The sequence below is a fragment of the Fukomys damarensis genome, unplaced genomic scaffold (genome assembly GCF_012274545.1).
Source record: "Fukomys damarensis isolate Sample0158 unplaced genomic scaffold, DMR_v1.0_HiC HiC_scaffold_11, whole genome shotgun sequence".
NCBI classification, from domain to species: domain Eukaryota; kingdom Metazoa; phylum Chordata; class Mammalia; order Rodentia; family Bathyergidae; genus Fukomys; species Fukomys damarensis.
The window spans coordinates 20,829,179-20,844,298 of NW_022900923.1; the positions used below are offsets into that span (position 1 = coordinate 20,829,179).

Genomic DNA, 15,120 nt, shown 5'->3' on the forward strand with positions numbered 1-15,120 from the left:
AGAGGCGCTGTCCTGGCCGGAGATGTTCCCGGGGCTGGAGTCCGACTCGCCGCTGCCCCCGGAGGATCTGGAAGCGGTTGTCCCAGTCAGTGGAGCCGTGGCCGGTGGCATGTTGGATCGGATCCTTCTGGAGTCCGTGTGCCAGCAACAGAGCTGGGTCCGGGTGTACGGTAAGGACCACAGGCCGCCTTACAGTCTGGCGTTTCTTGTCTGTGCTTGGATAGATACGCATTCTGTGGTCTCATTTCCCATTCCTAGTCTCCATCCATCCTGAGTCAGCTTCCCACATCCCTTTTTGTTTGGGGATGCATTTCTGACAAGTTTCTGCAGATTAGCACCTGGGTGGAAATGGGAGCCAGCGTAGTCCTTTGGCTCTACCTCCTCAGGCACCCGCACTGAGTTTATGAAGTTGGTCTGTCCAGACAGAAATTTCAGGTGATTACTTCAAGGGAACTGCCACCCCATCTTCCAGAAAGTATGATGGTAAACGCTGTGAAAATCAAGTGAATGGAATTTCCTCTTCTTACGTTGTTGAGTGAGGCAAGACTGGAAATGAAAATGTATGAAAAAGCCTAGCGGAGGATAAGCTAATGAATGAGAAAAACAAAAAGCAAAATACACTAACACCCAAATTATTCATTTAGTGGGGACAGACTTATCTATAATCTCTTTCTGAGATTAACTCTCCAAAGGTAACCACTTATTCCAATATGTGTGGATTGTTTTACATAGCATACTCTTCCTTGTTTTCTTTGTAAAGTGACTGAGTTGCCACTCAGCAGGATAAAAGTGATGAATACACTAAAACTTTCCCTCTGCATTCCTAGTAACCGCCTTTTTAATTAAAACTGAATGATGATATTCTGTTAGGGTGAGACTTGTGGCAGCATTAAAACCATACTGGTTTTTGAAAACTCACAGCCCACGATTTATAGCCTGGTGTTCAGGGTTTAGCTGTGGCTTTCCAAAATACTGAAATGGCAAGATGTTTATCACTTAGCTCACATGACCACAAAAGACTTTAGTAAATGTGCCTGAATGTAAGATGGCAAATTTGAAGCACCTGGGATCCACAGTGTTGTATGTTATCCTGAAGTCACATGCATGTAAGTAAGTCTGTGGTGGTCAAGAACATTATGTTTTGCTTTCCTCTTTCTCAGTAGGGTTTATTTATGTTTACCATTCTAGGGGTACCATGGCCTGGAAGTTTTCTTCTGAATAGTTCGGTTGGTTTCATATCCATCACTGCCTGTCACTGTTGGAAAGATCTCTGAATTAGGAGTCCAGACTTCTGGGTTCTTATCTCAGTTCTGCCACTAGGTAGCTAACCGATTTGGGACAAATTAGTCACTTTTTTGGACCCTAATTTTTTAATAAAATGAGTGGGTTGGATTAAATGATCTTTAATGGTCCTTTTGATGGTAAAAATCCAGCAGCTCTTACAGTCAGTTCCAGGAATTTATGTGTGTACCATCTTGTATTTTGTTGGGTGTTTGTGTTTTTCAGCATTATTTTGTATAACTAGAAGAATTAAAGCAAAGAAGTGGGAAGTGATAACAAGGTTACCCAGTTCATTCTCAGTAGATTAGATTCAAAACTTTGCAGCCTAATTTTCCATCTGCCTACTAATCCTATTTAGTTGATTGCTTATAACAGAGGTTGATGAGACTCTGAAATGAGTTTGAGCTAGGATATACTGTGGTTACATTTTTGTATTTGATTTCTTATCCTTACAGACTTCTTTAGCATGTTATTTTTTATGATGTTAGAGATAGGATCATGTTGTAAGAATAAATGATAATTCAATATTTCATTCTGAGCTTTCCAGACTTTCTGTTGTAACCATAAAAATCTGTTATTTTTTTGTAGTCTGTTGTGGGGCATGATTTGTTACATGTATAACATATTTACACACACACGTACACACATCCATCTAACATGTTTTAAAGAAATCCAGAAATTGGGAACCTTGACTGTAGCATTCAACCAAGGGTTGAGAGCTTGGGTTTTCATTCTGGTTTTGCTGTGACTTGGTTGTTTAATTTTGGGTGAGTACAGTGCTTTTAACTTCCTGGTTCTAAGTTCCTACATAAAATGTAGACTATGGAATAATTACTATACACACACATTTACACACAAACACATGTGTATGGCACATTTCTGTGCCAAGCTGCTTTATCACTTTTTGTCACCCCATCAATTAGCCAGAAATTGTTTTTGTTTACTGTTTATTATTGCAATGTTCCTTCCTCTAGGGAAGCTTATCTTGGTTTTTTTTTTTTGGTACCGGGGATTGAACTTGGGTCCTTGTGCTTGCAAGGCAGGCCACCAAACTGCTAAGCTAAATCCCTGGCCCTAGGGAAGCTTATCTTGGACTGTGCTTTGTTGTCTTTAAGTTTGCTATAAATATTCCAAAACAATCTGAATAACTCGACTGTTTTCTTAGTTTTTAATTTCTCCATGATTTAAAAAAACTTTGAAGTAAAAATGTTAGAGTGTAGAAAATTGATTTGGGAATACTAGTTTTTGTTTTTCTTGGATTTATTTATTGGTCTGTTTTGTGTCTTCAAGATTCTGATTGACTTGAATCATCTGCGTTTTACACAAGTTAAAGAGATTTGGATGAATATATTCTAACATGTTTAAAAGAAATCGAGAAATTAGGAAGCTAGAGAATACAACTGGAGGTTGAGAACCTGAATTTTCATTCTAGCTTTGCTACAGATTGTCTGACTTTGGGCATGTAGTCTTAATTTTGCTTCACTGGCTGGCTCTAGATTTCTGTGTGAAATGTGGAATCTGAAGTAATTGACATTGGTGAGCCCTTTAAGCTTTAAAATTGGCTGATTCTATGGCTTGTCCCATCATTTACGTACATCTTGGCCTAAAATTCCATCTGACTTTTGGAATCAGTCATTGATCAGTCCCTTATTTTGATGCATTTAAATTATGATTGTCAGGGAATTTTGGGGAGCACTTTTATGAAAAGGTCAGTGAACTGAGTTTTGAAAGAAGGAATGTTGATTAAGATGTATGCAGTACAGTAGTATTTGCATGGCCTTTTCACAAGATAGGAAGTTGGGGATGGGAATGTTGCTTAGGTCTAGCTCATACAGCTTGGAGACTTCTCATATAATCCTCTGGATTTTGAAGAGTGTGTAATAAGGAGCTGTATCAAGGGTTGCTGGCTACTGCTCACATCCTCTGCAATATGCTTCTCTTTGAAATCATTATAGAAACAACAACAAAAGTACCCCTTCTGGGAATATGTTAACAAAAACATTTAACAACAATATTTTCTTGATTTGCCTCACAAAATTTGAACATGGTACTGTTTTTACTTTGGTGTTAGTAAGTTTGGCTCTTTGATTGATAATATATCTATCTCTATCTCTTGCTGTAGCTCTTTATCTCTCTCAGTCCTTTTCTCTATCTCTACATCTATATCAATATCTCCAGAGCTTTGTGTATTGCCCTCATTTGGAAAACTTTGGAATGTGTTCAGAGCTTTATAATAGGTAGGTCCATATTTAAAACATAAACACACACTTTTGAGACACAGCTGAGAGAAAATAAAGCTATCCTTAGCTTTATTTTCTTTTAGTTGTAAAAATACTTTGTTTTATTCCAGTATTATAATAAGTTTTTCCCATCAGACTAAAATTTTTCATATAAGGGAGTCTGGTTTATCATTGTATTCCTATCTTGCTACTCTTTTCACCATTACCTTGTGTAACAGACCTTGCTCATAGTTAAGCCGGTGTCTGTTGAATGTTGATCTGTCTGTTCTTTGACCATTTAGATCTCAATCTGACTGATGTGTTATGGGTTGTAGAATAGCTTAAACAAAGGCATGCCACAAACAGCTAAATATGGATGCAAAATCCAAGAGCATCAAATGCAGAACATTTTTCAGATATTTATAGCCTCAAAGCAAAGTCAATTGGCTAAAAAAGATCAGCAGCCTAGCAAAAGGAAATGGGAGTGGCAAAGCCAGCCTTACGCTCTGTGCTTTCTGGTAAACAATGAGAACATTAAAATTAACTACTTTACCATGAATGGACAGTGCATGTAGGACACTCTGGGAGAAATTTAAGATACTTGTCTCTAGGATTGCCTGCAGTGGAGCTCTACTCATTAGTATAACGTCTGTAAGAATGTGCACAGATAAGCTTTTGGAGAGCTAGAGGGCAAGTATAATTAAGGTAATAATGGTTCAAAAAACTTGCATCATTAGGACTTATAATATTCAGTTAATCAAATGAATACCATAAACATTATCCTTAAGCTAGTGTATATCTCATTGTTTATTGATGACAAAGAGACCTGAGGAAAAGTTTCTAAAGGCTGATGCTATTGCAGCAAAAACAAGAAATGGAAATTAATGATACTATATCAGGTATCACCGAAGTCCAGAAATGTGATAGTTGTAGTATATGATGATATTGTTTATGTTTCAGGAATTAAGACAAGATGAGATATATTTTATTGCATCTCTAGAGAATGTGTTTCTTTGTTTATTCAAAACGTTTCAATCAGTTATGGGTCCAGGAAGATTTTTTTCATTTTGGTCCAGTATGAATCAGAAGTGACTAACTCATTGGCCTTATACAGAATGTTCTTAATATAACTAACTTTGAATATGCTTAATGAATCACTCATTCTTACATCTCTTAAATATGCACCCTGTTTTGTAATTGTATGTATAAAATTGTTCAACCAAGACTGAAAGTTTTGTGTGTTCTAGCTAATTGATTGCTAGAAAACCCAAAAAGATGTATATAATATGTCCACAAACATTTGTAAGTGTTTTAATTTCCTCCACACTGTTAATTGAACCTTTGCACATGAGAAATAATATTTTAGAATTATTTAAAACCTGAAGCTTGAGTTCAGTACTTAGGATGTTCTGTAGACTTTCAATGTTGACACATTACTTGTCCATGACTTCCAAATACATTTTATATGCATTGAAATCAGAGAACTTTCAAGAATGTCTAGGCACATACTGTTTTTAAATTATTTTAAATTAAAATAGTGTCATTGTCCTTGCTTTGAAACAAAATTTGTTTGCCTTGTTTATATTGTGTTTATAGATACAGATAAGTTTCTTTTAATGATATCTTTGTACATTCTACTTTCTATCATGTTGATTTAACTACTGTTTGATTTCCAAAGAATGAAAATATTTTTCATTGATAAATTATAAACCCACAATCTCTTTTCCAAAACTATTGGACTAGAGTGTTTTGATTTAAAAATGTCTTGATTTTACTAAGTGAATATGATATACATAGAGTCACATAAACTCCTGCTGTCTGGAGCTACAACCAGGAATCAGTCACATTAATATTTCTGCAGTTACACAAGTGAATATTCACCCTAAGTGGCATAAAGACTATCAATAGCTTTATGTCAGTGTGGGTCAGATATTACTGCCATAGAAGTTATGTATATATAAAAAAAGCTTTGGAATTCAGGATCTGTACAAATTTTCTGACATAAACTCAGAAAGTTGTAGTATGCCTGTGTTTGAAAATAATTTATTTTTAAGGATTACTTGATTATCTTCAGATAATAAAATGCACACATTTAAAAAAGTATATAGTTATGTCCTGTTACCTTTTGGCTGTGTTGAATGAAATACATTTCTGTGATATGCTAAGGAAATGAAAAGGAATTCACATGATAAAGTAGGCTTGACTGAGATTACTAAGGAAATAGTGGCAAACAGTGGTTTCTGAGGCTTTGTTTCATTAGAAAGAAAAATGAGCTAAGTTGAAGTAGAGGGTTTACATAATTGCAATACTCTCTTCAGTAACACAAAGTGATTTGATCATCTTTCAAGTAGGTGAACCACAAAAACATTCAAGTAATGACTGAGTTAATCCAGAAAAAATTTAGGTGTTGCTCCCTTGTCCTTTCCCTATTGGAAAGACATTTCAGTATGGAGAGAGGTGTTTGGTCTTGTTAACCAGGAGGAGGAGTTTAAAGTGTACTGAAAACTGAAATTGCTTCACCTTGTCTTAGCAGAAGGATAATTGCTCTCTGATGTTTGTAAAAACATCTTTCTTCCCAAAGGCTAGGGAGTACTTCTCAAGACCAGTAGGCAGAGAACTCTACAAATATAATAGTTTATTTTCTACCATTAGAAAGCATGTGATAAATAGAAAGGAAAAGAGCAGTCCTGGGGTCTAGTGCAATGGAGTAAATATACAGTTAGATAAATAAACAGATCCATGAAGGCATAATAAAACTTTATTTGCTAGACTATGATATAGATGTTATCATCTTATCTCTACAGCTGGATTCAGATGTTAGGAGACTGGCTTGTGCTTGTCCTGACCATGTATAAGTTACATTAATTGTTTTCATTTGCTTTTTTCCAAAGGTCCAATTTAGATCCTGAATGGATTTTTATTCCTTCATAAATTGTCTTCAATCTTGCTTGAATTCTGTTCACATTGTGCCACTTTCAATGGGCTTTCTAAATGTTTTTTTCCCACTATCTCTGAGTCTAAGGGTTTGGTAATACTTGCAGATATTGACCAGGAGAATGAAAATTTAGAGAATAAATTTTACATAAGGTGAGAAAATACAAATTTCAGAAGAATAGAGTGAAAGGCTAAAAAGATACTTTGATGTCAATAGTCTTGAGTACTTTTCGGAAAAATCCTTTAGGGTTCCTCATTACAGAAACTGACTCAGGAAAGGTTATTTCCAAAATTGGAGACAAAATCCACAGTTTGTTCAGGATTGGAACTCTTAACCTCAGATTCCTTAGCCTCCTGATTTAGCTTCTAGATCTTGCTTCTTTCCCTTTGGGAGATGGCCCTTTAAAGCTGAAGGTCAGAAAAACTTGACAGTGAGAAATGGCAGATTGTTAGTTTCACAGTCTTTAAGGGAAATGCTGGAAGTACCATTACCTAGGTAACAGAAAACAAAAATGAACAAAACATCCACAAAATAAGAGGATGAGAATAATCTCAAGTGATCCATAAGAGGTAGGCTGGAGGAAAAATGAGATATTTTTTATCTCTGTTTTCCTAAGTTCTTTAACCATAACTTCTTCATGCCTTGATTGTTTTAAATAATATATATGCTTCATGTATGAATGATGCTTCGAATTCTAGCTAATACCTAATAACATTCTGCCTTCCCCTTTAATGTTTAACCTTATTGAGTCATATCATTAGATATTAATTTTTTTCTAACTATGAATATAATCTGTGTTAAGGTAAAGAATTTAAAATTTAGGAAAATCCAAGGACATTTAAAAATATAATTGTACCTCTGAGATGACTAATATTTTTTTCTGTATATATTACACATATTTGATATCATGCTGCTTATATTTTATATTGTTTTTTCTTTCAATGGTATATTTCTCATTTTGTTAAACATTAAATTTTTTTCAAATGTATATTTTTTGGTTTTGTTTGTTTTGGAGTTTTTTTGAGACTGGGTCTTGCTACGTAGTCTGGGCCATCTTTAAACTTCCTTTGTTGCCTTAGCTGGACTTGAACTCATGATTTTCTTGCCTCAGCCTCTCAAATCCTGGGATTACAGGTGTGTGCCACCATAATTTATTTTTTGAAATAAGTTATATATTCTTTTGTTTCAAAAATTTGTGAGCAAAATAGATACTCCATAATATGTCTCCACCTCTTTTCTCTGTGCCTCCCCTTGTCTTTTAGTAGGCTTGTCTCCTCCATGCAATAATGCATACTTGAAATTTTTATGTACCCTTCCTTACCTGTTCAATCCACAAAGAAGGAAATGAATGGATAGATATGTAAAAACTTGCCGTAAGTGATATCTAATAAATTAAATTTTAAAAATGCAGGGTTAATGAAATGGCCAGTTTTTATTTGCTTTCTTTCTGGATTAATATTATACATTGTTACTGTTTTTGTACATCTCTTCATTGTTATACATATGCTTACCTATTATAAGCATTGATTTGATCTGTACGTTGAGTTATTTACCCCCCACCCTGCACTTATTAACATATTTGAATAAATATTCCTGTTGGTTTGTGAAGAGGTTCCTCATTCTTTTTATGGCTGTATGATGTCTGGATGAATCATAATTCATTTAATCAGTCCTAAGTTTTACTGTTAACAAAGTGATGCTATAGTGAATAATCTTGATTATAAGTCATTTTGCTTGTGTATAAGACTATCTGTAAGAAAAATTCATAAAATTAGAATTTCTAGGTGAAAGTATATCATTTTGAAAGATACTGCCAAATTGACTTCTTCAGAGGTTGTACCTATTTATATTTTATCAGTAGCATATCAGAGTACTTCTCTCCTCCCCACACAGAAAGTTATATATATAAAAAAGAGACAATCTGAAAGATAAAAGGTTTTAGTTTAATTTTTATTTTTCATATCTCTTACATTGTGATTGAACATCTTTTCATGTTCAAGAGCCATTACTCATGCCTTTTTCTGTAAACTGTATATTCTTTCCCCATTTTTATTGGATTGTTGGGTCTTTTTATGATTTGTAGGAACCGGTATATTAAAGAGCCCTTTATCTGCAGTGAATTACTAGTATTGTCATTTGTCTTTTGCTTTTTCCTGTAGTGTTTTCTTACCTCTCATGAAGCAGTTATTCTTATGTAGTTGATTATATTTTATTTAAATGTTTTTTCTTGTATAAAAGCTTTTGGTTTTATGTCATATTTAGGACAGTCTTTCCTACTTCAGGTTTATAAAATAATTCTCATGATTTGTCTAGTATTTCTTTGGTTTCATTTTTTATATTAAAGTCTTTGATCCTTTTGGAATGCATCCTAGTGTAAGATATGATGTATAGATCCAATTTCATTTTTTAAAAGATAGTATTTTAGTTTTCCCAACACCATTTATTGAATAATCTCTATTTTCTCCACTGGTTTAAGATTATTTCTTCTATCCTGTACTACATTGCCCTTTATCTTTTGGTTTATGTCAAGATTTTCTGTTTGGTTCTTTTGGTCTCTTTATATTCATGTGCTAGTGACACTGCTTTATTACTGGGATTTTAGAATATGAAAATATAATTTGTTAGTGGCTATTAAAACTTATTTAACTTATATATTATTTTTTCAAAATTTTTATGTTGATAGTTTATTATAATGCACAGATCTTTGAACTAAGCTTTTGACTATTTTTTTACACCAAATTCCTGGAATAGTATGAAATGTTTTCAAAAGCTTGAGATTTAGTTAGTGCCAAATCTGTACAACCATTCTAGAAAGCAATTCCTGCCATTAGTATATGAAAATTACCTCATAATTTAAGTGCTAATGCTGTATTGAATCTTAACATACTTAAAGCTTATCTTTCATATAGTTCCTTAGCATTACTTAGCTCATATGAATCCTAATGCTATAAGACACTGAGATGCTGAGTTATTTTTCCAGTGGCACATTTTTTGATTAATGACGTATTTCCAAGTGAATGAGTGAAGGACAGTAGTGTAGAAGTAAAGGAAATGACATGCCAAAGGTCAAATCCATGACCATGGCCTTATTCGTATTATGTTAGAATCTTGAACTGAAACAATCTGACACAGACACAAAATGTTGCAGGTAGTCCAAGACAGTCATAGTTGACAAATTTAGAAAAAAAAAATCATTCAATTTTTAACAATGATTTAGAGCAGTTTGAGAGTGAAGTGGAAAAAATATCACATATCCAGTTAATATTCTGAAAGTTTGTAGGAAATTTTGAGTTAAATTTGGAAAGAATATGTAAATATCTTGCTGCGTAAATAAGTATCAAATAATGAAGACATGAGAGGGATATGATATAATGGGAAAATACAACAATATTTTTGTGAGGTTTTTTGTTTTGTTTTGTTTTGGTACTGGGCATCGAACTCCAGTCCTTGCGCGTGTGAGGCAGGCATGGGAAACACTGAGCTAAATCCTTGGCCCTGTGAGTTTTTGAAATGTATGAATTAATACATATTTTCCTGTTTAACTCAGTAAAAGTAGCAGTTCTTAAATATTTGATTGATTTAATTAGTGGAAACATAAAATTACTATATATGATAACCTTTTACTGAGTTATCTGTAATTAGGTTTGCTCTCAAAGATGCACTGAAAAGGTGTAAAGTTGAATATTACTGTTTTTCCCTAGTACTAGGGATTGAACCTAGAGCCTTGACACTGAGCTACGTACCCTACCCTGCTTTTGTGTTGGAGTCTTGCTACATCTCTGCATTGCCCAGGCTAGCCTTCAGCTTGCAATCTTCTTGCCTCCACCTGCCTCACAGAATGCTGGGTCTGTAGCCTTTTTCTTCATGTTTAGTCATGGAAAAATTAGTTCTTGATGAAGTGAGATTGTCATTGAATTTTAATCCCAACTTTTAGATATCTTTATTATCTAAGTTCAATTACTCTTTCTATTCTTATATTTTTGTTAAAATGTTTCCCACAATATTTAAACTAACATTTTTATGTTTTTAAAAGTTGTTTTAGAATTTAGCTATGTGTATTAGGCAAGCTTCTCTGCCTCTTTCAGGTATATAGGTAAGAACAGATAATGCGTTTATCATTGCAGGATTAAAAGAGTGCAGAAATAATCAGTTCTTTTGCAGTAACTTTTTATTATAAAATATATGTAGCAAAACTTCATCTTAACCTTTCATAAATACACAATTTAGTGATATTAAATGTACACAATATTGTGTGACCATCACCAGTATCTATACCCAAAACTTGTCGTGATATCCAACAAAAACTTTCTATAATGGCTCTCCCTTGACACCATCTCCCCTGCTGTTAATAACTTTTTTCTTTTTGTCTCTTGTGAATTTTCCTATTCTATCTAGGTACTTCATATAAATGAAATTATGCAATATTTGTCTCTGTGTCTGGTTTATTCACCAAGCATAGAGTCATCAGGGTGCATTTCTTGCAGCATATATCAAAATCTCACCCTTTTCATGGCTGAATAATATTCCATTGGATGTGCTGCATTTTATTTAGCCATTCATCTTTTGAGGGACACTTGAGTTGTTTACACTTTTTAGCTACTATGAACATTGCTTGTATGAGCATTGATTTAAAAAATATCTGTTTGGGTCTTTGCTTTCCATTTTTATAAGTATATTCCTCAGAATAGAATTGCTAAGTAGTTCAATATTTAATCTTTTGAGAAACTAGCAAGGGGTTTTTCACAGCAGATAAATTAGTTTACATTCTTGCCAGCAATGTACAAGGGTTCCAGTTTCTCTACATCTTTGTCAACACTTGTTATTTTTCTTGTTTTAAAATTATAGTCAACCTAGTAGGTGTGAAGTGGTACTCACTGTGGCTTTTGATTTATATTTCCCTAATGATTAGTGATGTTGGTATCTTATCATGTGCTTATTGACTATTTGCATATCTTCTTTGGAGAAATGTTTAGTCAGGTCCTTTTATATGAATTTTTAGTAGATATATCAGTATTTTTTGTTGTCATAGTTAATCATTTAATATATTAGCCTTTAATCACAATAATAAGCCTGATATATTGGTGACAGGTAAAATCTCGTGAGTGCATGTTCTCAGCCAGACATAGTTCTAAGTGCTTATGTCTATTAACTTATTTAATCTTCATAACTATTCTATGAGGTAAGCACTGCCGTTATCCCCATTTTAGAGGTGAGTAATTAGGTGTAAAGATGTAAAGGAACAAACACCTGCTGTACCGCAGATAGATGGCTGATGTGGATTTGAATCTGGAGATCCCTCTCTAGTTCAGGCTCTTAACCACTATGTAATTTGGCTCCTCACAAATAAAAAATTCAGTAAATCAAAGGAGGAAATGTGTTAATTTGGACCTTGATCCTGTAGCGTACCTGTGATTTTCATATAGTATCATAACAGAATTATGGCATTTATTATGCTGGATATGCTTTGAATGTCATGATTTATAGAACCTCTTCATAGAGTTTCTTAAGTTTTATTAACTGTAGACAACATGAGAAAGCTGTGTGTGGGTGAGTGGTGTGAATATTTCTCTATTTAAAAAAGGTTAAACAAAGTCTGTTCTCTAAAATTTATGTATCTTTAGTAGCGATAGAAAATATGAGAATATTTTTCTATAAATGCATGCCTTCCTAGACCCATTAGTTTTGTTTGACAATCCAGTTAACTACTAATTTTTAAGACACCATGGAATCTTAAGGACTATGAGTAGTCTGGGACATGGCTTTATTTACTCCAGGATTTATGTTTCAAGTGGCTCTCAACTTTAATATCCGTAATTCTAGGAAGGAGAATTTACTTTCATAGAATCTGATCTCTCCAAACATCTATCCGAATTTGGCATTTAGGATATTTTGAGACACTTGTGGAATGTACATGTTTTTTGCTAAAAGCTCGGAGACACTGGCTTCTTGGTGGGACTGGTTCCTTTTGAATATGGTGATACTTTACAGTGCATATGCTTTTTAATTTACATTCTGATTTAATTTACGGACTGATTTAATTTCAAGGACTTAAAGTATGACTCATACACAGTAAGCTATGTACATCAGTTTTGAACTATTAACTCCATTTCTTAACATTGCACTTCTTCAAAATTTGTGAGTCTAATGAGTTGCGGTGAATTCAGCAATAGGAAGTTAGATTCTAACATTCTGATCAGTTCATGTCTTTTAAAAATACAGATTTAATAAAAATATTGGAACAAAAAGCTACATATATTTGAAATGTAATTGGACATTTTTTTGAAATATGTAAGTAACTATGAAACTACCACTGCAATCAAGAAAACAAGCATCTATTACTGCCTTTTTGACTCCTTTTTAGTCTTTTTTTCTATTCCAACCTCCTGATGCACTCCATCACCACACAACCACTAATTTGTTTTCCTACTTTATAGATGAGTTTGACTTTTTAAGAATTTCATATAAATGGCATCATTTAGGATGTTCATTTCTACATTAACTTCATTGCACATATTTTGATATTCATTTGTATTATTGCCTATATCGTTAATTCCATTGTCTTGCTAAATAATATTCTATTAAATGGATGTTCCACAATTGTCAGTTCATCTTTTGATGAATATTTGAGTTGTTTCCTTTTTTTTTTTGGTGGGGGTTGTTTCTAGTTTTTTGACAATGATAGGTAATATTGCTGTGAACATTTATGTTCAAGTCTTTCTGTAGACACATACTTTTATTTCTGTTGTACAGATATTTAACAGTGGAATGAATGGGCCAAATGGTAGGTGTATATTTAACATTTTAAGAAACTGCCAAATTGTTTCTTTAGTTGTACTATTTTCCTTTCAGCAGTTTAGAAGTCCAATCTACATCCTAGTACTTGTGTGTTTGGTCTTTTTAATTTTAGACATTTCAAGAGGTATATAGTTAATCCATTATAGTTTTAATTTGCATTTTTCTAATGCCTGTGTTAAAGATCTTTTCATGTGCTTTTCAGACATTTATGTCTCATGTTTAGTGACCTGTTAAATCTGAATATATGAGTTGTGTGAATACATATTCTGGATGTAAGTAATTTATCAGATATGTGATTTGCTATTATTTCTTCCTGTTCTCTGGTTTGTCTTAATTTTCTTTTAAAAGAAATTTTCAGGTTTGGAGATGTAGCTCAGTGTAGAACACTTGCCAATATAAAATTGATTTATAAACTTCTTCCTCTTTCTCCTCTTTCTCCTCCTCCTCCCCTCCCCTTCCCCTTCCCCTCCCCCTCCTTCTCCTCCTCCTCCTCCTCCTCCTTCTCATTGTGCTTTGTGCTTTGGCATTTTATTTAAGAAATCAGGCAATTCCAACCTGTGGTCTCATGGGTTTATGGCCTTGGATGGTTAATAATATGGTCCCACGAAGATAAACTTTAAGAATATTATGTGATGTTTATCACTATTGCACAGTGCATGAGCCAGGATTGCATAGGTGATAATGGACCCCTTTTGTAGGGGAGAGTGCAGTGAATTGCTAACTCTGCCTCCTGCACCTGCTTGCCACACACACTGGAGCTTGGTGGTATTGCCTCTAGTCCCAGCACTCTGAGAGGCTGGGGGCAGGAGGATTGCAGGTTTGAGCCCAGGCTGGGAAATTTAGCAACTTAGTAAGACCCTGCTTCAAAATAAAAAATAAAATAGAATAAAATAAAAGTTGGCGATGTATAAGGCATGATCAAAATATATAATGAATGTTTAAATTAAAAAAATTATTACAGTAGAAGACACATACCTGTGAATCCCCTTCAAAACACTACCCTTTGATTCAGCCACACTTATCTCATCATTCTTGCCATTTTCTGAAGCCGTTCTGGAAATCCTGTTATGTGAGTATCTTTATGAAGTATGATTTAAAAAAATAAGGTGAATGCTGCTGAACACAAAGGCAGCCTCATAAAGACGTTATGTATGGTGTGTTCTTGTCTACCTTATTCACTGGATCTGGCGCCTTGCAACTTCTGGGTCTTCCCTTCTCAGATTTCTCTTAAAGAATGTATATCTTTATATGTATGTGAAGTTTTGTTTCTTATATAAACTTATTCTGTATTTTTATATGTAGCCCAGGACAATTTCTCTTTACTCACTGTGGACCAGGACAGCCAAAAGGTTGGATACTCATGTAAGAAATCATTGTTTAAACCACTATCATGTAGGTTTCTCCCTAGGTTCTTATAAAAGTTTTAAAACTTTTAGGTCCTCGATCCTGCCTGCTTGCAAGTCAGGCACCCTGCCCCTGAGCTACATCCCTGGCCCTCCAAATTTGTTTTTTAACTAACTAGGCCTCACCTCTTAAAGGTCTATCCCAGTACCACCATCCCAGGACCCATTCTTTTACCTCTGAACCTTTAGGGGATATTTGCCTAAAACAGTTGCAGGATTCATAAAAAATACTGGGCTTTAATTTTCTTGAAAAAGGAAAAGAAAGTATTACTTTTATTGACTTGAGAACCAGCTTTTGGTTTTCTGTGTGTTTATTTCTTTTCTCCTAATTACATTAATTTACATTCTAGTCCTTATATTATCTTTCTTCTGTGTGTTGGGTTTTGTTTGCTAGTTTCTTAAGCTGGAGGCTGAAGCCTTGGTTCTGAAACCTTTTTTGTTTTCTTTTTCTTTTTTTTTTCTTTTTTTTTTTTTTTTTTTTTTTTTT

The 15,120-nt window shown here is 34.0% G+C and overlaps 1 protein-coding gene across 1 annotated transcript in view; it reads left to right on the top strand.

Annotated features, from left to right (window-relative positions):
* Positions 1–6: 6 nt before the first annotated feature.
* Rasal2 (RAS protein activator like 2) overlaps positions 7–15,120 on the top strand; it is a 299,612-nt gene continuing 284,498 nt past the window's right edge. The window contains exon 1 of the mRNA XM_010630221.1: positions 7–170. The gene's annotated coding sequence lies outside the window, so the exon portion shown is untranslated. The remainder of the gene's footprint in view (positions 171–15,120) is intronic.